Here is a 25577-nt window from a genome sequence, read left to right as displayed (position 1 = left end):
TTTGCCAACTGTGGGCCTCAGCTAGGTAATGGAAAAATAATCTGGTGGCATTAAAAGGGTGTGTACTAGTAATTATCTATCAAATAGGGCTGAGGGCAAGCCAGGATTAATACATAAGTACAAGGATATGAGTTAGTAGTTTTGTGTTCAGTCAAATAACATGGGCATCCTCACAGTCAGCTCTTTTTTCATTGGTGGCAGAGACTCCCTCATCCCCTTGGTCTCAGAGGCAGCAGAAGCCCTAGAAATACTGGGGACAGGTAGTGACAGGGCTGACAGAATGAAGGAAACTAGCAGAAACAGAGGCAACACTGGGGATGGGAAGAGGGAAAACTATGCCCCACTCCCACCACAAATATCCCCAAGTTATTTGAATGATGAGATTTGCAGTTACCAGCTTGGGCTTGAGTGCTCATCACTAAAATAGACCTAGTGGTAACTCACTAAACATTTTATAAACTCTAAAGCACTACATAAATGTTACTTGATATCTTTACTATTATTACCAAAAAGATAATACTCAGACTCAACCATTTGGAAATTAGATTTTAGTCTTATTTGTCGTTAATTTTTTTTCATTTATTTTAGAGAAAGGTAAAGAGAGTGAGCATAAGCATGGAAAAGGAGCAGAGCAGGGTGGAGAGAATCTTTAAGCAGGCTCTGTGCTCATCGTGGAGCCCAATGTAGGGATCAATCCCACAATACTGGGATCATGTCCTGAGCAGAAATCAGGAGTTGGATGTTCAACCAACTGAGCCATGCAGGTGCCCCTTATTTATTTGTTGTTTTTAAGCTATTAATGGTCCAGGAAGTTTCTTCACTGAACTTCAAAACACTTGTTAGTCATGTCAAATATTCTCCATAGAAATCCTAGACCAATCAATAAATGAAGATGGCAGGTTTGAAGAGAAAGTTTGACTTTCTCTTCAAGAAACATATTTCCCATTACTGAAGAAAACAAGTATACCACCCAACTTGAGGTATTTGTGTTTGGTTGACTTTACCAATATTCGAGGCCATTCTAAGCAACCACAAGTCAGTTTTTTAATTACAGCTATATGACCTACAGGGCTGTCAGAACAAAGAAAAACTATGTTCCAAATATTATTCTTGCTTCTGTTCATTATGTACACAGAAAACACATTTTTGGCAGTTTTAGGATAGTTTTAGTTTTTTCCTTTATTCTAGCCATCATGGTTCATAAATACAGAGGTTTGGTTCAGAGACTAAAATATTATAGTATGTGAGTTAGTACCAGACTCAGGCAATGTCAGTATAATGTGAATTCTCGCCATTCCTAAGATCTCCAAGTCTTGATGGGTAAAATCTGAAGGGAAGTTATAGTGGGAGAGAGGCTGCCATCTAAGTGCTGAAAGCAATTCCATCTGTCCAGATACAAGGACTTAAATTCCCTTTGGGGTAGGCAGATCCTTTGTTTTGAAAAAAACATCCAAACTCACCCTTGGTTATACCTACTAACTTTTTTTTGGAGAATAATGTGAAATAATCTAGATACAGATGTTTCAAATTAAAAATATAAGTATTCTGTTTGGTAGGAAAGATTTTCATTTTGGGTTAAGCTTGAAATAGTCTTCAGAGACTTTTTTTAAATAACGTTTATTTTTGACAGAGAGAGAGAGAAAGAGAGACAGACAGACAGAGCAAGTGGGGGAGGGGCAGAGAGAGAGGGAGACAGAGGATCTGAAGTGGGCTCTATGCTGACAGCAGAGAGTCCAATGTGGGGCTCGAACCCACAAACCATAAGCCAAAGATGGATGCTTAGCCAACTGAACCACCCAGGCACCCCTCTTTAGGAGAGATTTTTGTCCTGGCTTTTTCAGAGAGGAGCTATCGTCTAAGGATAAAGTTCCCTTAAAGAGAGTAGATATTCCCAATCCTTGGATGAGACAGAGACTTGGACAAAAAAATAGGGACTGAGAAAGCAAACTTTAGACTGGTAGCAGAGGAACCTCATTCACTTTCTGGGTCTTGGGGAAAGTATGCTTAGATTCTCCAATGAGTAGACATATTCTGAGCACTCCAGGGTATGGTTAGCTGGCCTTTGCCACATAGAAGCATAGAGGGAACTAGGATAGTGGACACTAGAAAGACCCTGCAGGTACTGTAGAGCTATGGATTCTGAAGTTAGCAACACTGCTATGGACTGAATTGTGTCCTCCCCCCCCCCCCCAAATTTATATACTGAAGCCATAACCCTCAGTGTGACTATATTTGGAGATAGAGCCTATAAGTAGGTAATTAAGGTTATAAGAAGTCCCAAGGGTGGGGCCCTGATTGAACAGGATTAATGTCCTTATAAGAAGAAATACCAGAAAGCTTGTTCACTCTCTCTCTCTCTCTCTCTCTCCACCATGTGAGTACACATAAGAAGGAGGCTGTTTACAAGTCAGGAAGAGAATTCTCACCAGGAACATAAGTGGTCAGCATCTTGATCTTGGATTTTCCAGTCTCTAGAACAGTGAGGAAATAAATTTTTGTTTAAGCCACAGCATTTTATTATTGGTACTTTTTTATTATTATTGGTATTATTGGTATTTTATTATGGCAGTCTAAGCTGACCAAGACACACACTTAGTAACTGTTTCAGGATTCCTTTGGTATTGTATTTTTGTTTAATTATTCCTTTACCTAAACAAGTCTTGTTAAGCCTAACAGTCTAGCAGATCTTTCTAGTACTTGAATGCCTAGTATACTAGAGGCACTATACTAGGCAAAGCAAAATGATAGTGATTAAGATAGACTTAATCACTAGTTTTCTACTAGTCTAGACAGAAAGATATTAAACAAATAAATGTATGGAAAATTCATGACAATTGTGACAATTGCTATACCGCACATATGAGAGCACACAGCCGTCTCTGCCATGCTGTGCAGGATTAAGGGAAAATCCTGCCCTCCAAGTGGCACAGCATAATAAAGAATAGAGTTGGGTCAGTATGGTAGTGGGGGCAGCTATGGCCTGACAAAGATCAGAGATGCCTGAGCCACATGACAAGATGGGACAAACACTAGCACAGTAGCTTGATAAGGAGACTGGAACAATAGATTGAAAGCTCCATGAGGGGAGTGGCCATCTCTCTCTTGTTTGTTGCAACATTCCCAGAATCTAGCATTCCCTGGTACACAGTAGACACTTAATAAGTACTTGTTTTTGAATGGATGGGCATAAACGATAAGACCAAGGGAGAAATCTCAGAAACAAATGGAGGATAATCTAAGTGGACTATAGTCTTATGCTCCAGCATATAAAAACCCAAAAATTGCTAAGAGTATGAAGAGAAAGTGACACATTATTACAATTCTCAAGGACATTACAGGAATGCTGACTACAGATTTGTTTGGGGGACCACGTCAGGAATGCTCTGTAATAAATACCTGTTGTTTTTGTCCAATAGCCATTTCCAAAAGTTTCAGGAGATCCAAAGTTTCCTTTGAGAAAGAGCATCCGAAATTTACTTTGGGAAACCACCCTCCACTATTTTTCAGTCATGTGGTTTCCATGGAATTGACTCCAAGTCTAGCTCCAGGGGTGGAGGTGGGAGTAGGGGGAAAGTCCCTAACTGGCTTAGAATAACAACATATCCCATCCCTGTGTCTACACCGATTAGTTCCAGAATGGCACATAAACTAGTCAGAGCCAAGAAAACATGTTTGGTCTTCCTCTGGAATCGGTAATGTGAGGATATGAAACCACAAAGTGAGCTGGTAAAGCTGACATGCAGACAAAACAAGCCTAGAGACAGATCCCTGTGATAATAGTTGAGCACTGCACCAAACCACACTGGGAGCTCAGCCTGCCTTGGACTATATGTGAATACGTTCCCACCTGACTTAAGGCACTTTAGATTTGTTTTTCTAGCACTTGTAACCAAGAAAATCTTAATAGATAGATGTCCTGCTTGCCCTGTCCTAACTCTCTTCTGGGCTGAAGCAGGCTGGATCATAGGACCAGTGGGTCTCCTCACCTTAAGCTTCACCACAAAGGCTGCTGCGATTTCTCTGGCAGGTCTTCACAGACATCCTGGCAGCAGTGAAGGTCCTGAGAGAGCTCCCTTTGCCCTTATGATTAAGGGCTCCAGCCTACAACCTGCCCTCCCTGCATCTGTTTCCTATGGCAGGAAGGCAAAATGCCCAATGTGAGATAGATAGGGAAATCACTGGGTGTGAAGCTCAGAGCTATTGATGCAATAACAGATTTCAGCTGTGTCCCTTTTTGTCCCCATCTTGTCAGTATGACAGCTACTCAAAACCAAGAATGGGAAGCTCAGAGGCTCAGTGAGATTAGAGAGGCAAGAAGCACAGCCCCTGAAGGCAGAGGGGCAGTTTTGAGTCTTCCCACACTACTCTGCAGCCCACGATTTGGCAGTCATGACCCTTTCCTTTGGTTCTCCATCACAGGTCTCCAGCCCCCATCCACAAACCTATGGTCATAAGATGCTATGAGTTGAATCATGTCTCCCAAAATTCATGTTGAAACCCTAACCCCCAATATAACTGTGTTTGGAAATAGGGCCTTAAGAGAGGTAATAAAGGTTAAGTGAGGTCATAGGGTGGATCCTAATCCAATGGGACTGGTGTCCTTATGAAAGAGGGCGAGATACCAGATCTCTCTCTCTCTCCCACACACATCTGTACCAAGTAAAGGTCATGTGAGGATATAGCCAGATATGTACCTGCAAGCCAGGAAGAGAATTCCCATTAGAAACCAGATCACCCAGAACCTTAACCTTGGACTTCTAATGTCCAGAACTGTGAGAAAATAATTTTCTGTTGTTTAAGCCACCCATTCTATGGTATTTTGCTAAGGAAGCCTAAGCAGACTAACACACAGGAGGTTACAGTTACCTAAAGCCAGTGGAAGCAAACTGTGTGTGATAAGGTTGTCCACAAAGTTAATGCAATCTTACACCTATGTTGAGGAAGGAACAACGTACTGCTGATGGACAGTAACTGTCCAGTGTCACACTACCACACATAAAAAGAGATAGAGGGCCAACCAGGATGATGAGTCACCACTGAGGGAAACTGAAGTTGATGGCTTAGAAAAGAGGAGATAGTGGTTTTCAAGTAGCAAATATGTGTAATGTTGAAGAGCAAGCTAACCTTGTTCTGATCACCTCAAAACTAGAAGATCAATGGAGAAGGAAAAGCTAAAGCTGGTTTCAGCTTAACATTAGAAAGCTCCCACAAAGAGTTACCCAACAATTGAAAGCATTGCTTCATTGTGCCATCAAGCACCTTGTTACTGAATATAGACAAACAGAAGCTCAGTAAGCAACTCTCAGAAATATCAAGCAAGTAATTCTCACTGTGGAGCACAAGATTGAGCTATCAAACCTCTATTTCCTCTTCCAACTTTATCACCTTATGAATCTGTGACTAATAGATAGTAATTAAGAACCAGGAGCACCTGGGTGGCTCAGTCAGTTAAGCATCTGACTTTGGCTCAGGCCATGATCTCACAGCTCATGGGTTCGAACCCCACATCAGGTTCTATGCTGACAGCTCAGAGGCTGGAACCTGGCTCGGATTCTGTGTCTCCCCCTCTCTCTGTCCCTCCCTCGCTTGTGCTCTCTCTTTCTCTCTCTCTCAAAAATGAATAAACATTTTTAAAAATTAAAAAAAAAAATAAAAGAACTAGACAACTTGCTTCAAATCCCAGCTCTGTCACAAACTATGACAACTTGTGAACAAGTTAGTTCCTCATCTGTAAAATCAGGGCACTAAGAGTGTCTTCTTCATCTTGAGGCGGTTAAATGAGTTAGTATATATAAAGAACCTAAAACAGCATGTAGCCCATGGTGAGCCAGTAACTGTTAGCCACCGTTACTAATAGCTGAGCAACAGCTTTGTGCTCAGCCCTATTACAACTAAAGCAGGATACAAAAATATATGCATAGTCCCAGATCTCAAGACTAATGTATAAAAGTGGGAGCAAGCAATGATAGCTGCCAATTTTCAAGTTCCTACTACAAATTGAACACTTTATACACATCATCTCCAATCTCCTAGCAACCAGCAAAATAGGCATTACCACTCCTATTTAAAATGATAGAAGCAAAAATTATAAGATTAAGTAATTTGTAGTTAGGTACAAGGTGATAGTAGAATTCAAATCCACCTTTGTCAGGCTCCAGTGGGTTGTAGGCTCTTCCTACTAATGGCCATCTCAAGACTAGTTCCTTTCTATTACTTAATTTCATCCTTGCCACACCCTCTGAGTAAACAGAGCAGACAGTATGAGGTGGGAGTTGAATATATAGGCTCTGGAGTCAGGCAACCTAAGGTCAAATGGTGGCTCTGTCATTTACTAGCCATATGACATTCAGGAAATTACTGAACTCAGGTCTCAGCTCCTTCATTATAGAATTAAAAGGTTGATAATAGTACCTATACACAAGAAAGTACCTGGCATAAAGTTAATAGTAATGAAGTATTAGCTACTATTTTCATTCCCATTGATGAATAAAGAAACTGAAGCAAAAGAAGAAGAAGAAGACGAAGAAGATGAAGAAGACGAAGAAGGAGGAGGAGGAGGAGGAGGAGGAGGAGGAGGAGGAGGAGGAGAAGGAAAAGAAAAGAAAAGAAAAGAAAAGAAAAGAAAAGAAAAGAAAAGAAAAGAAAAGAAACTGATGCAAATCATCCAAAGAATGTACACTGTAAATCAGGTTCCTTGTTGCTCCACCATTTTCCACTAGATCATATATTTGTATCGATATGACATGTGAGCACCTCTAAAAGAAAAGGTGACATATGCTATCCATAAACATGAATATTCCCTAATACTGAGCACAGTCAAAATGATTATATTTCTGCCACCTCTGTAGAGCTAAAATAGCCAACATGTTTTAATGATAATGACTCAATCTTTAACCACAACAAATTAGGTTCCCAATAATCCCTCTTCTGCCCACCCTTCCAACATCACTCAGGCAAAGAAGACGCCCTCTGGTCCTGTGTCCTGCCTCAGCCTGCTTCCCACCCTGTTAAAAATCTGGGTGTGTAGCTGTTATAGAAATACTACTTGCCTCACATCTGACTTCCATTTTCTTTACTGAATGGTCATGTTTTCACTTTGCGACACTTCCAATGACCCTGATGGACTTCCAAATAAACCCACCATGGGTAAGCATTTCCTCTTGGTAAAACTCCTTACCAGCCTAACCCTGATTATCGTCTTTTCCTTGTAATGATCTCTGGTGGTGACAAACACTCATCCCCCTCTCCTATTATGTCTTGGACATTACAAAAACAGTCCTTGACTTAAAATAAAATTTTATTTAAAAAAAAAAAGAGGCAACTGGAGATTGACAGTGCCTTTTCTCCTCTCTCTCTCTCCCTTACTCTCAAATTAGGCCTCTGACCCACATTCTGACATGGTTGGGGTTTCTACCAGCCTGAGAATCCCAATTCCATGCCAAATATGGCTCCCCCATATGGCAAAAAGAGCTGCTGCCATGGGACAGCTGCTGAGCTGAAGCTAAATCCTGTTTGGAGCACTTACGGCCCAGAGGGTGTCACCTCCAAGATGTTCAGGGCTCCATCTCTCCCTCCCAGCCTGCCCATTAGGCTTAGAAGCAGGCATGCAGCATAATCATCCATGCCTCTCCTGGATCCCTGAGGGGAGCCCCCTCTTCTGGGTGGAGCATCTGTCATATGGCTACCAGGCATCTGGTTTTAAGCAGATTTTTGTTGAGAGGTGAAATGGTGCCAGTATTGTACTGTTACCCTTCCCCGTGGACATCCATCAGAGTAAATGACGAGAGTAGATTAACCCATCAAGGATCTGAGTCCCACCTGGTTAAAATAGATTATTTGGTTCCAGAGTTTTGAGCTTCATGTACTAGAAATCCCTTCCAGGGTTAAAGTACCGCGAAGTTTGAATTGTTTTTCATAGTTTGTATTTTTATCTGATTACCCTCCCCCCCACCAACACACACACACACTCACAGTTTACAGTCTATAGTCAGTTTCATTTTTTTCCTTATAATTTCTCCATGTCCTGGCTTGTGATGTGGACACATTTTGTTCTGAGGTGAAAAAGGCCATCTTTTCCCCCAGCATCAGAAAAGTGCCAGAACTGGAAGGCTGGGATATAGTACCCAAATCCAAGTTTGTCAGAATCCAAAACTCCATTGCTTTAAATGCATCAATCTATCTCTCTTAAGTCTAAATAACTGTGTTCAGGCTCAACCACTAAAAAATGGTTGTAATTATGCATACATAAAATGTTAACATTAGAAGAAGCTGGGTGAAGTACATACACATCCAGTAACTCAAGGATCAATAAACAGGCTTAATTTGATGCACTTACAGTCCTTTTGGCCTCAGACACTAATGAATCCAAACATTGCTTTTTACTAAAATGAAGTAATGACTTTAAAAATTGCAGTCAATCCAAAGATACTTCCCAGCTAAAATTGTTAATGTTGTTAATTTAAACAGTATTAAAAAGTGCAATTACCCACAATGCCACATGCTTATAATAATTACAGCTCACCTCTGGAATGTATCCCCAGAAATCCCATTCATATTATAAGAAACTAAAATAGTAAATATATCTTAAGTTTTTGATGATACTGCCTACTATTTTTCTAATAATTGGTAACTCATTTAACTCTCTCCCTCTCTCTCTCTCTCTCAAAATAAATAAACTTAAAAAATAAAAATAAAAATAAATAAATGAAGATAGATCTATAGATATATAAGTTCTATGTGTCGACGCAGCCTCACCATTTCAGACATTTATGAGACTGGAAAGAAGGCACAGATCCTTCAGAGGAGAAACACACACAAGAGGGAAAGCCATTTAACTTGCTTCTACTTTTCCTGACACCACCTTCTGTTTTTAAAGGTATGTTTTAGAATCCTGCCTTTCTGTTGGGAATGTTCTCTTCTTGCCCTCCTTATGGTACTCCTGGGTCTCTCAGCTTTGACACCCTATCCTGGCCAAAGGGTCAGCATGTAAACAATCTACTTCTGACCCTCTCCCCAAGGAAATGGAATACTGGGCAAGAGATGAAGAAATGGAAGATAAGTGGATCTGAGTTATTCTGATGGCCACTAAAGAGACTTCCATGAGTTCCTCTAACTGAGATGCCTGGGGCTGCAATGGCCTCTATACTTGTGACATCTTATTTTCTGTAATTGTGTGAACTACACAAATCTATTCAGTAAGCTTCTTTTTTTTTTTCTTTTCATAATAGCTTCTGTTACAAGCAAATTTACAGGTTCAGAACATCATATCTGGAATGCATCTTAGGAATGATCTAATAACAATGTTCCTTTACCCTTTACCATTGTGTTGCAAGTGAAGAAAGTGAGCATTTTAATTTGTGCTTAGTCTTGCTACATGGAAAGTCAATTTTTGGTCCTTGATAATAACAGCACTCTAGTGTAAACAGTCTCTAGGGCTTGCCCATAAATATTCCACAAGATATTGCTAGTAAAAAAAAAAAAAAAAAGCTTGCCTTAAAGAGTGATTGATGCATGAACTAGCTCTCTCTCTCTAAATGAAGGCCTAACAGTATAGAACATTAATATTTCTGTAGTATTTCCTATGACTGAAAAGAGTTAAGGTACAAAGAACGTACTTCTGAATCCTAGTTTAAAGTAGTTCATTTAAATTAATAGAGACTCGCTGCTGTAGCTAAGAACCCACAAATTTCAGTGGCTTAGTACATTGAAAGTTTATTTCTTGTTCATATCATGGTCCAATGAGGGTCATGAGAAGGACTCTGCTCTACAAAGTTTCTCAGGACTCTGTTTCCTTTATCCTCTAACTCTGATCTCTTTCAAGTCTTTGAATCTCTCCATTCAACAGAGAAATGTAGAAGAGAATGGGGCTTGCCCACGGGAGATGTTTACAAGTCAGGCCTGGGAGAGGAGCAGTGACTTCCACTCATATCTCACAGGCAAGGAAGGCCACACCTAGCTGCAAGAGAGGCTGAGAAGTGACATCTAGTTTTGGACCTTCAGTGGCCTCTGCCACAAGTAGCAAATTCCTTGACTTGAAAGAAAGAAAGAGAAACCCAAGATTAACTTCTTTAGTGAAATTTACCTCTCCCTAAATACAGAGATTGCCCTACTTAAATTAGCTGCCCACAGATGTGTCTTTAAAAATACTTTGTTTTACAGTAACACAAGAAAAGCTCTAAAATTATCTAACTAATCAAGACATGCAAGATTTGTTTCTTATTAAAGAATGAAAGCAAAAGATTTACTAGGATATAAGGGAAGTTGAATAATTAGGCCCTAAATGAAGAAAGGGTCTATTTTCACAAAACGAGTTTGGTTTTGCCTGCCCCATCTCTTTTGATTTCAATATAATCAGACCTGCAAAAGGGGTGGGGGCCAGACAATCAAGCCAAAGAAAGTCTAGTGTAGTGGTCAGGAAATGACCAAAGTAAATTGCAATTTTCTAACTGCGTTGAAATGTGATCTATGGGAGCACAGTTCTGGAGCTAAGGATCAAGGAGGAACCTTTTGAAAAGCTAAACTTTCTGTCTCCTGCTGGACCATCCCAATCCCCCTCCTCCATTTCCATTCTCACACACGCTGCCACCACACTAGAACCTGATCCAGGTGTACATTATGGGATTGTTATGTGACTCATCTTACCCTGCAATTGTCAAAATAATGAGATCCTTGTTCACAGTCTTAAGTCCTTCCTTGGGCTTCTCATGTGCCATGGTGAGGGCAAGCATCCCACAAAGGAGGCCAGAGGTTCACAGGGAAAAACTGCAAAGAAGAGCAGTTTTTCTTTTATAATCTATACACCTCTGTATAAAGCACAGTTGCCATGGGGCACATGATCTTTCTCACCTAAATAAGGTGATATTATTGGCTCTGGTCATCCCTAAGATCTCAGGTCTGGGATATCCCTAGTAAGGCCCCAGGTTCTGATTGCCTCACTCTTGGTACAGCCTGTCTTGCAGCATAAAGCCCTTCAATTCTCATGTTTCCTAATGATTATCCATAGCACAATGGCTTGGAGAGGGAGGAGGGGAGATTGAGGGAGGGTGGGCCCAGCCAGCAGGCCTGCTTTGGAGGCAGCCAACAGCCTGGGCAGGCAGGCCACTCAGAGCCTGCTGCTTTCCACCAGGGGTTTGCTGACCAGATCAGAGCAACACTGGAGAAGGCAGCAGCTGTGGCCAGAGACAACTACTCTAACTCCTTTTTAGCTAATGAACTGGAAGACTCAGGAGGGAGCCAGGGAAGAATGGCTCCCCTGGGGCTTGCAGAGAGGCCTCCCCTTCCCTGAATTTTCCATTTTTAATTAGGCTTGATGGTTTGGTCAGGATAAGATTTTTTAGATAAAATATCATACCGAGTAGGGATGCCCAGTGCTTAATTTTTCAGATCCCTCAGGATCTCAGACCCAATACTTCCCCTGATTGGGCCTCTTGACTTGTTTTGAAGGAGCAAAGAGGAAAAGAATGGGGTATTTTTGGAGTATGCATTTTATTTCAAAACAAGCACATGATAATTATTAAAAGTTGAGACATTTTTTAAATACATTAACAGAGAAAGAAAATGTGCCCCATAAACCTACATCCCCGGGGGATAAGAATTCAGTGTTTTTATGTAGCTTTTTTTTACAGACATACAAAGAGAACTCTATGTGTTGTTTGTACATATACGTAGATATTTAAGACAAAAATTTGATATTATACACTCTTTTGCTACTTGCTTTATTCCAGTTACTATAGTGACCTGTAGATCTATCATTTACTTTAACAGCTGAACAGTGTTTCATTTGAAGTATATGCTTTTATTTAACCAATATGCTTCCAAAACAAATTCAGGGAAAATTATTTGAATGATATGGCCATGAAATAAAACCACCATAGTAGTTTCTGGCTAGGTAAGTTAACTGTTTTCAAAATCTATATATGTGACTATGGAAAGAATAGGCATGACCATAAGCCAAGAATCCACCCAAAAACACACAACATGAACAGACAAATCATTTGCACAATTTTACATTCAATTTCTAATCCTGGATATCATTTACAATTGCAAAATCCTAACTTCTTTTAAAGTAAAATCTTGTGTCTCCATGTTTCTATAAGAAATTCAGTCATAGGGCACCTGGGTGGCTCAGTCAGTTAAGCGACCAACTCTTGATCTCAACTTGGGTTTTGACCTCAGGGTCCTGAGTTAGGGCCCCACATTAGACTCCATGCTGGACATGAAGCAGAAGGCTGGAAGGCAGGAAGGGAGGGAGGGAAGGAGGGAGGAAGGTGGGAGGGAGGGAGGAAGGAAAGAAGAAAGAAATTCAGTCTTAGCTACTTCAGAAACTAGAAATTGAACAGAATCTATAAGGAAAGAAGCTAATATCCAGTGCCACAGTGCTCGTTGGTATGAAGTGGTCAGGATGAAGAAGAAGGTCCTTGGCCCAACAACACTTCTCTTCTGCAGACACTAAATATTCCTGCCCTGGGCACTGGACAGAGGTGTGAGCAGTGTCTCTGCCCATGCATATAACATACGATCATGAGAAACCAAGAACTGTTGCTTCTAAGGGCCATAATTCTGCAACTCACACAAAATTCAGCTCTTTTTCCCTCCCCATCTTCCCTTACTCCATAAGCAATAGACAAGGTCTGTATCCTCACTTTCCTAAGTCACTGTTGAGTTCCACTCCCCTATCTATACACATTAACCTGGATATAATCCGAAACTGGCTTGTGTGACTAGTAGAGGTTGGCATGGTAGCTTTCGACATCACTGGAGCCAAGATGTCAACATGGAAGAAGAAATGGGTGTGTCCATTCTCATCCAAGCATGTTTCAGTCATTGTAGACCATAAAAAGCACTAGATGGTGTTTGAATAAAAAGGAAACAGAATAGGGTAATGTATTATGAACATGTTTGGGAAACAACAAAATGAATTTATGTAGCCTTAAATATTTACTTACTCTACACACAAGTTAAATTTTTTAAAGTGTGGTTCAAAATTAATAATGCCTGGGGAGGAACCAAGATGGCAGAACAGCATGGAAGTTTTTTGTGTGTCTCGTGTCCCTGAAATACAGCCAGACCAACACTAAACCATCCTAAACACCTAGAAAACTGATTGGAGGATTAACACAACAATCTGCACAACCTGAACCACAGAATTCAGCAGGTATGCGGCACAGAGAGGTGAATTTGGGGAGTAAGAAGCCGCAAAAGAAAGAGAAAAACTTCATTTTTATTTTCAATTTTTATTAAAAATATTTTTCTTTAATTTTTATTACTCTATTTTTTACTTTTGTGTAAATTTTTTCAAATTCTACTTCCATCATTTTATTTTAGTCTACTTCAGTGTATTCACCTTTTCAAATTTTCAAACAATTTCCTTTTTTTTCTTTTTCTTTTTTTCTTTTTCATTTCTTCTCTTTTTATTTTTCTTTTTTTTTAATGTTTATTTATTTTTGAGACAGAGACAGAGCATGAATGGGGGAGGAGCAGAGAGAGAGAGGAAGACACAGAATCTGAAGCAGGCTCCAGGCTCTGAGCCGTCAGCACAGAGCCCAACATGGGGTTTGAACTCACAGACCATGAGATCATGACCTGAGTCAAAGTCGGATGCCCAACGGACTGAGCCACCCAGGCACCCCTCTTATCTTTTTCTTGAATGCAGAAAGAGAAAAACTTCCTTTTTACTTTCAATTTCTATTAAAAATATTTTTATTTAATTTTTATTACTATATATTTTTTGCTTTTATGTAAATTTTTTCAAATTCTATTTTACATCCATCATTTTATTTTAGTCTACTACAGTGTATTCACTTTTTCAAATTTTGAAACAATTTCTTTTTTTTCTTTTCTTTTTTAAATCTTTTTTCTCTTTTTTGTTTCTTTTCTTTTTTCTTAAATACAAAGAAAAAAATTCATACTTGTTCTTAATTTTTTAAAAATATTTTTCTTTAATTTTTTTCTACTATACTCTTTACTTTTGTGTAAATTTTTTCAAATTCTATTTTACCCCATCATCTCATTTTAGTCTACTTCAGTGTATTCATTTTTTCAAATTCTCAAACGATTTCCTTTTTTTTCTTTTTCTCCCCCCCACTTTTTTTTTCCCTCTAATCTGTAAAACCACTTTCAACACCCAGACCAAAACACACATAGGATCTAGCATCATCTATTCGATTTATGTGTGTGTGTGTGTATTTTTAATTTTTAATTTTAATTTTTTTATTTTAATTTTTTTAATTTCAATTTTTCTACCTCATTAATTCCTTTTCTCCCTTCAAAATGAGAAAATGAAGGAATTCACCCCAAAAGAAAGAGCACAAAGAAACGACAGCCAGGGATTTAACCAACACAGATACAAGCAAGATGTCTAAACCAAAATTTAGAATCACGATAATAAGAATACTAGCTGGAGTCGAAAATAGATTAGAATCCCTTTCTGCAGAGATAAAAGAAGTAAAAAATAGCCAGAATGAAATTAAAAATGCTATAACTGAGCTGCAATCACAGATAGATGCAGCGGTGGCAAGGATGGATGAGGCAGAACAGAAAATCAGCAATATAAAGGACAAACTTATAGAGAATAACGAAGCAGAAAAAAAGAGGGAGATTAAAGCAAAAGAGCACGATTTAAGAATCAGAGAAATCAGTGACTCATTAAAAAGGAACAACATCAGAATCATAGGGGTCCAAGGAGAAATAGAGAGAAATAGGGGTACAAATAGGGGTACAAATAGGTTATGTGAGCAAATCATAGTGGAAAACTTTCCTAACCTGGGGAAAGACACAGACATCAAAATCCAGGAAGCACAGAGGACCCCCATTAGATTCAACAAAAACCGACCATCAACAAGGCATATCATAGTCAATTCACAAAATACTCAGGCAAGGACAGAATCATGAAAGAAGCAAGGGAAAAAAAGTCCCTAACCTACAAGGGAAGACAGATCAGGTTTGTAGCAGACCTATCCAAAGAAACTTGGCAGGCCAGAAAGGAGTGATGGGATATATTCAGTGTGCTGAATCAGAAAAATATGTAGCCAAGAATTCTTTATCCAGCAAGGCTGTAATTCAAAATAGAAGGAGAGATAAAGTTTCCCATACAAACAAAAATTAAAGGAGTTTGTGACCACTAAACCAGCCCTGCAAGAAATTTTAAGGGGGACTTTCTGAGGGGAGAAAAGATACCAAAAGCAACAAAGATTAGAAAGGAGCAGAGAACACCACCAGAAACTCCAACTCTATAAGCATCATAATGGCAATAAACTTATATCTTTCAGTACTTACTCTAAATGTCAATGGACTCAATGCTCCAATCAAAAGACATAGGGTAACAGAATGGATAAGAAAACAAGATCCATCCATATGCTGTTTACAAGAGACCCATTTTAGACCTAAAGACGCCTTCAGATTGAAAATAAGGGGATGGAGAACCATCTATCATGCTAATGGTCAACAAAAGAAAGCCAGAGTAGCCATACTTCTATCAGACAATCTAGACTTTTTTTTTTTATTTTTTTTAACATTTATTTATTTTTGAGACAGAGAGAGAGACAGAGCATGAATGGGGGAAGGTCAGAGAGAGAGGGAGACACAGAATCTGAAGCAGGCCCCAGGCTCTGAGCCGTCAGCACAGAGCCCGACGCAGGGCTCGAACTCACAGACTGAGATCATGACCTGAGCTGAAGTCGGATGCTCAACCGACTGAGCCACCCAGGTGCCCCAAGACAATCTAGACTTTAAAATAAAGACTGTATCAGGAGATGCAGAAGGGCATTATATCATAATCAAGGGGGTTATCCACCAAGAAGACCTAACAATTGTAAACATTTATGCACCAAATGTGAGAGCACCCAAATATATAAATCAATTAATCACAAACATAAACTCATCGATAGTAATACCATAATAGTAGGAGATTTCAACACTCCACTCACAGCAATGGACAGATCATCTAATCAAAAAATCAACAAGGAAACAATGGCTTTGAATGACACACTGGGCCAGATGGACTTAACAGATATATTCAGAACATTTCATCCTAAAGCAGCAGAAGATACATTCTTCTCCAGTGCACATGGAACATTCCTCAGAATAGACCATATACTGGGACACAAATCAGCCCTAAGTAAGTACAAAAAGATCAAGATCATACTGTGCATATTTTCAGACCACAACGCTACGAAATTCGAAATCAACCACAAGAAAAAATTTGGAAAGGTAACAAATACTTGGAGACTGAAGAACATCCTACTAAAGAATGAATGGGCTAACTAAGCAGTTAAAGAGGAAATTAAAAAGAACATGGAAGTCAATGAAAATGATAACACCGCAACCCAAAATCTCTGAGACGCAGCAAAGGCAGTTATAAGAGGAAAATATATAGCAATCCAGGCCTTCCTAAAGAAGGAAGAAAGATCTCAGATACACAACCTAACCTTATGCCTAAAGGAGCTGGAAAAAGAACAACAAATAAAACCCAAAACCAGAAGAAGACAGGAAATAATAAAGATTAGAGCAGAAATTAATGCTATCAAAACCAAAAAAACAGTAGAACAGATCAATGAAACCAGAAGCTGGTTCTTTGAAAGAATTAACAAAATTGATAAACCACTAGCCAGTTTGATCAAAAAGAAAAAGGAAAGGACCCAAATAAATAAAATCCAGAATGAAAGAGGAGAGATCACAACCAACACAACAGAAATAAAAGCAATAATAAGAGAATATTATAAGCAATTATATGCCAATAAAATGGGTAATCTGGAAGAAATGGACAAATTCCTAGAAACATATACACTACCAAAACTGAAACAGGAAGAAATAGAACATTTGAACAGACCCATAACCAGTAAGGAAATAGAATTAGTAATCAAAAAAATCTGCCAAAACACAAGAGTCCAGGGCCAGATCGCTTTCCAGGGGAATTCTGTCAAACATTTAAGGAAGAGTTAACACCTATCCTCTTGAAACTGTTCCAAAAAATAGAAATGGAAGGAAAACTTCCAAACTCTTTCTATGAAGCCAGCATTACCTTGATTCCAAAACCAGACAGAGACACCACTAAAAAGGAGAACTATAGGCCAATTTCGCTGATGAACATGGATGCAAAAATCCTCAACAAGATATTAGCCAACTGGATCCAACAATACATTAAAAAAATTATTCACCACAACCAAATGGGATTTATACCTGGGACGCAGGGCTCGTTCAATATCCGCAAAACAATTAACGTGATTCATCACATCAATAAAAGAAAGGACAAGAACCATATGATCCTCTCAGTAGATGCAGAGAAAGCATTTGACAAAAACCAACATCCTTTCTTGATAAAAACCCTCATGAAAGTAGGGATAGAAGAGCATACCTCAAGATCATAAAAGCCATATATGAACAACCCAACACTAATATCATCCTCAATGGGGAAAAACTGAGAGCTTTCCCCCTAAGGTCAGGAACAAGACAGGGATGTCCACTCTTGCCACTGTTATTTAACATAGTATTGGAAGTCTTAGCCTCTGCAATCAGACAACACAAAGAAATAAAAGGCATCCAAATTGGCTGGAGAAGGTCAAACTTTCACTCTTCGCAGATGGCATGATACTGTATATGGAAAATCCAAAAGATTCCACAAAAAAACTGCTAGAATTGATTCGTGAATTCAGCAAAATTGCAGGATATAAAATCAATGCACAGAAATTGGTTGCATTCCTAAACACCAACAATGAAGTGATAGAAAGAGAAATCAAGGAATCGATCCCATTTAAAATTCCACCAAACACCATAAAATACCTAGGAATAAATCTAACCAAAGAGGAAAAAATCTATACACTGAAAACTATAGAAAGCTTATGAAAGAAATTGAAGAAGACACAAAAAAATGGAAAAATATTCCATGCTCCTGGATTGGAAGAACAAATATTGTTAAAATGTCGATACTACCCAAAGCAATCTACATATTCAAGGCAATCCCTATCAGAGTAACACAAGCATTCTTCACAGAGCTAGAACAAATAATCCTAAAATTTGTATGGAACCAGAAAAGACCCCAAATAGCCAAAGAAATCTTGAAAAAGAAAACCAAAGCAAGAGGCATCACAATCCCAGACTGCAAGCTATACTACATAGCTGTAATCAGCAAGACAGTGTGGTACTGGCACAAGAACAGACACTCAGATCAATGGACAGAATAGAGAACCCAGAAATGGACCCACAAACATATGGCCAACTAATCTTTGACAAAGAAGGAAAGAATATCCTATGGAATGAAGACAGTCTCTTCAGCAAATGATGCTGGGAAAACTGGACAACGACATGCAGAAGAATGAACCTGGACCACTTTCTTATACCATACACAAAAAGAAACTCAAAATGGATGAAAGACCTCAATGTAAGACAGGAAGCCATCAAAATCCTCAAGGAGAAAGCAGGCAAAAACCTCTTTGATCTTGGCCGCAGCAACTTCTTACTCAACACATCTCCGGAGGCAAGGGAAACAAAAGCAAAAATGAACTACTGGGACCTCATCAAAATAAAAAGCTTCTGCACAGCGAAGGAAACAATCAGCAAAACGAAAAGGCAACCGACGGAATAGGAGAAGATATTTGCAAATGACATATCAGATAAAGGGTTAGTACCCAAAATCTATAAAGAACTTATCAAACTCAACACCCAAAAAACAAATAATCCAGTGAAGAAATGGGCAAAAGTCATGAATAGACACTTCTCCAAAGAAGACATCCAGATGGCCAACCGACACATGAAAAAATGCTCCACATCATTCATCATCAGGGAAATACAAATGAAAACCACAATGAGATACCACCTCACACCTGTCAGAATGGCTAACATGAACAACTCAGGCAACCACAGATTCTGGGGAGGATGCGGAGAAAGAGGATCTCTTCTGCATTGTTGGTGGGAATGCAAGCTGGTGCAGCTACTCTGGAAAACAGTATGGAGGTCCTCAAAAAACTAAAAATAGAACCACCCTACGACCCAGCAATTGCACTACTAGGCATTTATCCACGGGATACAGGTGTGCTGTTTCGAAGAGACACATGCACCCCCATGTTTATAGCAGCACTATCAACAATAGCCAAAGTATGGAAAGAGTCCAAATGTCCATCGATGGATGAATGGATAAAGAAGATGTGGTATATATACACAATGGAGTATTACTCAGCAATCAAAAAGAATGAAATCTTGCCATTTGCAGCTACATGGATGGAACTGGAGGGTATTATGCTAAGTGAAATTAGTCAGTCAGAGAAAGATAAAAATCATATGACTTCATTCATATGAGGACTTTAAAAGATAAAACAGATGAACATAAGGAAGGGAAACAAAAATAATATAAAAACGGAGGGGGACAAAACAGAAGAGACTCATAAATATGGAGAACAAACTGAGGGTTATTGGAGGGGTTGTGGGAGGGGGGATGGGCTAAATGGGTAAGGGGCATTAAGGAATCTACTCCTGAAATCTTTGTTTCACTATAGGCTAACTAATTTGGATATAAATTTTTAAAAATAAGTTAAGAATGCCTAAATGTATTAAAACTCTGTATTAATTGAAGATAATAAAACAAAAAGTCAAAGAGAAAGATAAGGAAAGGAAACTTCCAAGAATGGATAAACTGGTTTTGAATAAGATGATTTGGGTAGTCAATTCTTTTCTTCATTTTCAAATTAGAAATATGATACAAAGAATTAAGTAGCTTCTTGGAGGTGATATAAGAATTATACAAGAGGGGTTCATGTATGGTTCACTTGGTTAAGCATCCAACTCTTGATTTCGGCTCAAGTCATGATCTCATAGTTTGTGAGATCGAGCTCCACATCAAGCTCTGGGATGACAGCCAGAGCTTGCTTAGGATTCTCTCTCTTCCTCTCTCTGTCTCTCCCCAGCTTTCTCTGTCTCTTACAATAAATAAACAAGCTTAAAAAAAAAGAATTATACAAGAATGCTGATAATCATGGTTTATTACAATAGTTAAATTTAAAATATGAATATTATAGTTACATATATAAATATACACCTTACTAATAATTCCCTTTAAAAGAAAAAAAGTACCATCCTACCAACATGACTATTTAATGTAGAATTCATATTTTGAATGTAGAATCATATTAGATAATCCCTCTTCCTAACAGGAAAAGTGTGTGAGTGTGAGTGTACATGAGCATATGTGTATGAGCATACACATACACCCTACCATTTTACTTCAAGTCAGTGTCATCAAGTGCATTATCTTATAGTGTATCTATAACAAACACTACTAAGGAAACCCAATCTTACTAGGACCAGTCTTAATTTTTTTTAATTAAATGGCAACAACAAAAATAATGGGCTTTGGAATCACATAGAACCATATTTAAATCCTGGCTCCACTGTGCAAAGTTGAGGAAACAAATGAGTGACAACTCTAAGGCATGGTTTCCTTCACTGTAAATTGGAAAGCTACTCCCCATAGGGTTATAATGTGAATTAGTGATTTCAGGACACCCAGCATGCAGCACATAAATTCTGGGCATTCAGTAAATTTAATCCCCTTCCCTTTAATTCAAACATGAGTGATTTATGCACAAATGTTTCTAAGATATACATGACACTATTAATAAACAAATGACTGCAGTTAATAATGCCAAAAAGTTGAGGCCCCTGCGTGGCTCAGTCAGTTGAGTGGCCAACTTCAAATCAGGTTATGATCTCATGGTTTGTGGGTTCAAGCCCCATGTTGGGCTTTCTGCTGTCGGCAATGAGCCCTCTTCAGATCCTCTGCCCCCTTCTCTCTCTACCCTCCCTTGCTCATGCTCTCTCTCTCTCAAAAATAAATAAATATTTTTAAAAATAATAATGCCAAAAAGCATGATTTAAAATTTTTTTTGCTATTATTTGCCTTATGAGACCATTACTCTGAGTTAAGGATATAGCCACTTCACCTTAAACACTATAATTGGCATTTATTAACCAAGAGAATTTAGACAGAAGGAGTTTTGTATCTGATCATCTTTCAATTTTGTGACCAAAGGGGTGACTGGCTGACTCAGTCCATAGATCATGTGACTGTTGATCTCCGGGTTGTGAGTTTGAGCCCCATGTTGGTAGTAGAGTTTACTTAAAAAAAAAAAAAAAATCTAGTGACCAGAAAGCAATGCCAAACCGAAAATGGACTGTAAGGAGGATTATTAAAGGATAATATATGACTCCTGTTTATTAAAGAGAAACAAATGTCTCAGGAGTTTGTAAATCACTCATAAGCCTTAGACAGCACAGCAAAGGAAAGTAAACAAAAGGATACATGAAATACAAATTGTTAAACTACCCCTTCCCTTTTCCTTATTCTGCTGACAGAAAGCGGAGCCCTTAAAGTAAAGGCCCCTAATCAAGGGACATTACCAGTTCTAATGTTTAAATTTGCCAGTGTCCCTAAACTGGAAAAGTTCAAATATAGGGAGGAAAATCCAGGAATAGCAATAAATCTTGAGTAAATTAAATACTAGAATCCGAATAAGATTCACTCAACTTTAAAGAAAGACCAGAGACAAGAATTTTTGAGATTTCAGTCCATCCTTGTGGGATCCTGCTTGTGCTTGTGGTTCCAGCTCATTCTTGTTCTTCTGCACTTAGCACTTTAGGGGCATGTTCGCTTCCCTGCCTGACCTGTGTCCACACATTCCAGCATCACATGTGAAGATAACAGCCTTTCAAAGGCTGCCTGACCAGCTCCCAAAATTACATAAGGTCACATTCCTGTAACACATCCTTTGTGTGTGGATGTGTGTATCTATACATACGTATGTACATGTATATTAAGGAAATTGTTACATGGATGTGACCTTACCTAACTGTGAGAACCAGGGATTTATATATATATCCATATATGTTTATATAATCCAAATATTTATATAATATATATATTTCTCTGAAACCTAACACCCATATACTTAAAATCTATTGATACTTTCCTTTCTTTTCTCTAGATATCTCAAATCTCTTTGCTCTTTTCAAAGTGGGAGAGAAAAAAGCAAAAATAATTTTAAAATACCTTTCTCATGCTCTCATGCTCTTACCCTCTCTCTCCTTCAGGTTATTAGGCCTTATCAGGGTGAAATTATAGAATAAATTATACCCAAAAGCAATATTCCATGTCTTTCTTATTACCAGAAGCTCAATTGATTCAGGTGTCAGAGGCCTACCTGCCTCCTCCTGGGATGCTGGGCCCTCCTCAGCCTCACGGAATACATCTTGATTAGCCAAAGCCAATCATGGTCACTTCTTCTTTTTCTTGCCAGTGGTTAGGTTAGGAATGGGCAAGTGACACAATTCTAGCCACTAAGGTGATTGGGGATGTCTATTGCAGGCAAGGAGGCTCTAGGAAATTTTTCCCTCTCCTTAAAAGGGAACATAAAGAAGAGAAGCCCTCCTTCCTAGCCTAGAGTTAGATTACTAATCAGTTGACCTTAAAACAGAAAGATTACCCTGGTTTATCCGGGGAGGGGCTGGGGGCAGTGTAATCACAAGAGTCATTAAAAATAAAAGAGAAAGGCTGAAGAGATGAGTCATACTAGAGAAAAAAGGCACAGAGAGATGCGATATTACTGGTTTAGAAGATGGAGAAAGGGAGTCACAAGCCCAGAAATGTGGGTAGCCTCTGGTTGCCAGAGAGGTAGGGAAATAGATTCTCCCCTAGAACCTCCAGAAAGGAACAAAACCCTGATGACATACGGTTTTTAGGCAGAGAGATCCATATGAGCTGTCTCACCTACAGAACTGTAAGATAATAGATTTGTGTTGTTGTAAGCCACTAGATTTGAACTAATTTGTTTCAGAAATGATAAGAAACTAATACAGCACTTTGATTATAATGCTGATATACCTGAATTCAAGAAATCAATGGCAGGAGTAGAAGGTAAAAGAGATCTGGCTTCCCCCTGGAGTCTTAGTTGATCCAAACTTACTATGTTCAAAATAATTACTCAAGTCAATGTGGACTACATTAGTATCCAAGTATAACAGAGCCACTAAGCTCTGCACTTATATATCATTATGTCCAATTCTGAGCATCACGTTTGAAGAGGAACATCTGCAACTAGAGTGCCCATGTGACAGCACAAGAACAGCCAAGAGCCCTGAGGATGCTCACCTTGGAGGAGACCTAAAGGAAAGCGATAATATCTGCAAACCTTATGCAGTTGTCATGTGTAAGTGGGAATAAGAATGTGTTCTCCATGGTATAGATTACACCAATAGGTAGAAATAGAGGAATGAGGTTTCATCACAATATATGGAAGAGTTTTTTACCATTCAGAGATGACCACTGTTGGAAGGTGCTGCCTTTGAATAAGAACACTTGATGTCATTGAAGGACATTCCTAGCTAGAGTGGGTCTCAATTCTCTTCTAAAATCCCTTCTAGGGGCACCTGGGTGGCTCAGTCAGCTAAGTGTCCAATTCTTGATTTCAGTTCAGGTCATGATCTAATGATCATGAGATCAAACTCCACATCAGCCTCTGCATTGTCAGCCCAGAGCCTGCTTGAGATTCTCTCTCCCTGTTTCTCTCTCTGCCCTGCACTCTCTCCCTCTCAAAATCAACAGTTAAAACAATAAAATCCCTTCTAAATCTAAGGACCTATTGATTTTTTGGTTGTTGTTTCTTGTTTTTGAGATAGATAAAAAGAGCAGATGAGAGTAGATGGGGGGGATGTGCAGAGGGAGAGATAGAATCCCAAGCAGGCTCCATGCCCAGTGCAGAGCCCAACACCAAAGAATCACAACCATGAGATCATGACTTGAGTCTAAATCAAGAGTTGGTCACTTAACTGAATGAACCACACAGGTGCCTCTCTATTGACTTTTTAAGTGAGAGTTTTTGGAGAGTAGCATGGTACCTACCCTATAGTCAGCACTCAATAAATATTTGTTGAATGACTGAGTGAGGTGGGCTTGGAGGCATAGGTCACAGACTGCAAAATTCATCCCTCCACAGCTTCCCTATGTTGGCAATGCTTTGATAGGTATTTCTGGCCTGAAAACACTATCAGCCCAATTATCACAAATAAGTACTTAACATCCAGGCAGTGCAACTGATTATTCTCACTCTAGTGTTTCACAATTCACAGAAAGCAACAGAATTTATTGCTCCACAGGTGGTTTCAAAACAGTGGTCACATCCTTTCTAGCTATTCATTCTGTGCAATCCTCTATTAAAGATAAAACAATGAGTTGCCTAACAAGTAGTCTTGGTGGTGATGAGGTTGAATAGTATCTTTGTATTTGCCCCAATGCTAGGAGCCTTTTCAACACTGCCATCTGGCCTAAACCAAATGACAATGCTGGTTTCTTGGCTGGCTCAGCCTCCAAGCTTGCTCTGCCCTTTTGGTTTCTCTGAAATCCAAGGCTTGTCTACCTCAGAATCAAAATAAGTGGTTACTACAAAGGCTTTTGGGGGTGGGTTGGTTGGTTGGTTAGGTTTTGTTGTTGTTTTGGGTCAAGAAATTATGCTTAATTCCCTTAGATTAAATACTACATTGCCCTCTCCTATTTCTCTCTAAAAACAGAGATAGTCTAGTTCAGAGTAAGAGTGAGGAGGTCATACATTGACTGCTTCCCTTAGGCTTGGAGGTACTGGGGCATCAGACCTCTGAGCACTGCAAGGGGGAAAGGAGAAAAGACTGAAAGGTGGAAAAACAAAGACATCTTGCACTATTCAGAACTACAGGAAACTCTAGGCAACTCCCATGGTGTCACAGCTTGCTGAGGAACAAATTCTAGAACAAATTTAACTAATGAACAAATTCTAGAAACTCATTGAATGAATTCTCCTTGGTTTCCACTTCCCCTCACAATGGCAGGTCTTGGTTCCAGAGCCATTTTGTAGAGTGTGACTCTGTTCCCCTGATGGAACCAAGGATAGACATGAGGTCTAAGCTGGACCAATTAGAATTCATTTCTTAATATTTGTTTATTTATTTATTTTGAGAGAGAGAGAATGCATGCAATCATGAGCAGGGAAGGAGAGAGAGAGAGAGAGAGAGAGAGAGAGAGAGAGAGAGAGAGAGAGAATCCCAAGCAGGCTCTGTACTGTCAGTACAGAGCGCAATGTGGGGCTCAATCCCATGAACTGTGAGATCATGACCTGAGCCAAAATCAAGAGTCAGACACTTAGCTGACTAAGCGACCTAGGCACCCCTCATTTGCTAATATTTGAACTGAAATAGTGGCAAAGGAAGAATGGAAAGAGACAGACTGGCTTAGTCTATTGTGATGCCTCATCCAGTTACAATGAAAACAGCCTTTGGACATGTGGGCTGTCCATCTTATGATCAAAGGGGCAGAGGAAATAGGTCTATGGACAGAATGAAGCAGCCATACAAAGAGGTAGCAATGAAAGAATCAAGATAGTGTGCCATGACTGATTCTAGGCCCTCCATAGGCCTAGCTACACTCTTGCTCTGGGTTACTTGAGTAACCCTTGTTATCTTGAAAGTTATTTTTTCCTTAGCTAATTTTAACTGGAGTCTTACATGCCACCAAAAAATCACTATACTATATACCCATGTACAACTTGGCTAAACTGAACTACACTTTC

The 25577-nt window shown here is 39.2% G+C and overlaps 1 protein-coding gene across 1 annotated transcript in view; it reads right to left on the bottom strand.

Annotated features, from left to right (window-relative positions):
- AKAP6 (A-kinase anchoring protein 6) overlaps positions 1-25577 on the bottom strand; it is a 554746-nt gene that overhangs the window by 503485 nt on the left and 25684 nt on the right. The window lies entirely within an intron of this gene.

This window comes from Panthera leo, chromosome B3 (genome assembly GCF_018350215.1).
Source record: "Panthera leo isolate Ple1 chromosome B3, P.leo_Ple1_pat1.1, whole genome shotgun sequence".
In the NCBI taxonomy this organism is placed as follows: Eukaryota; Metazoa; Chordata; class Mammalia; order Carnivora; family Felidae; genus Panthera; species Panthera leo.
This window is presented reverse-complemented; position numbering and strand designations above follow the sequence as displayed.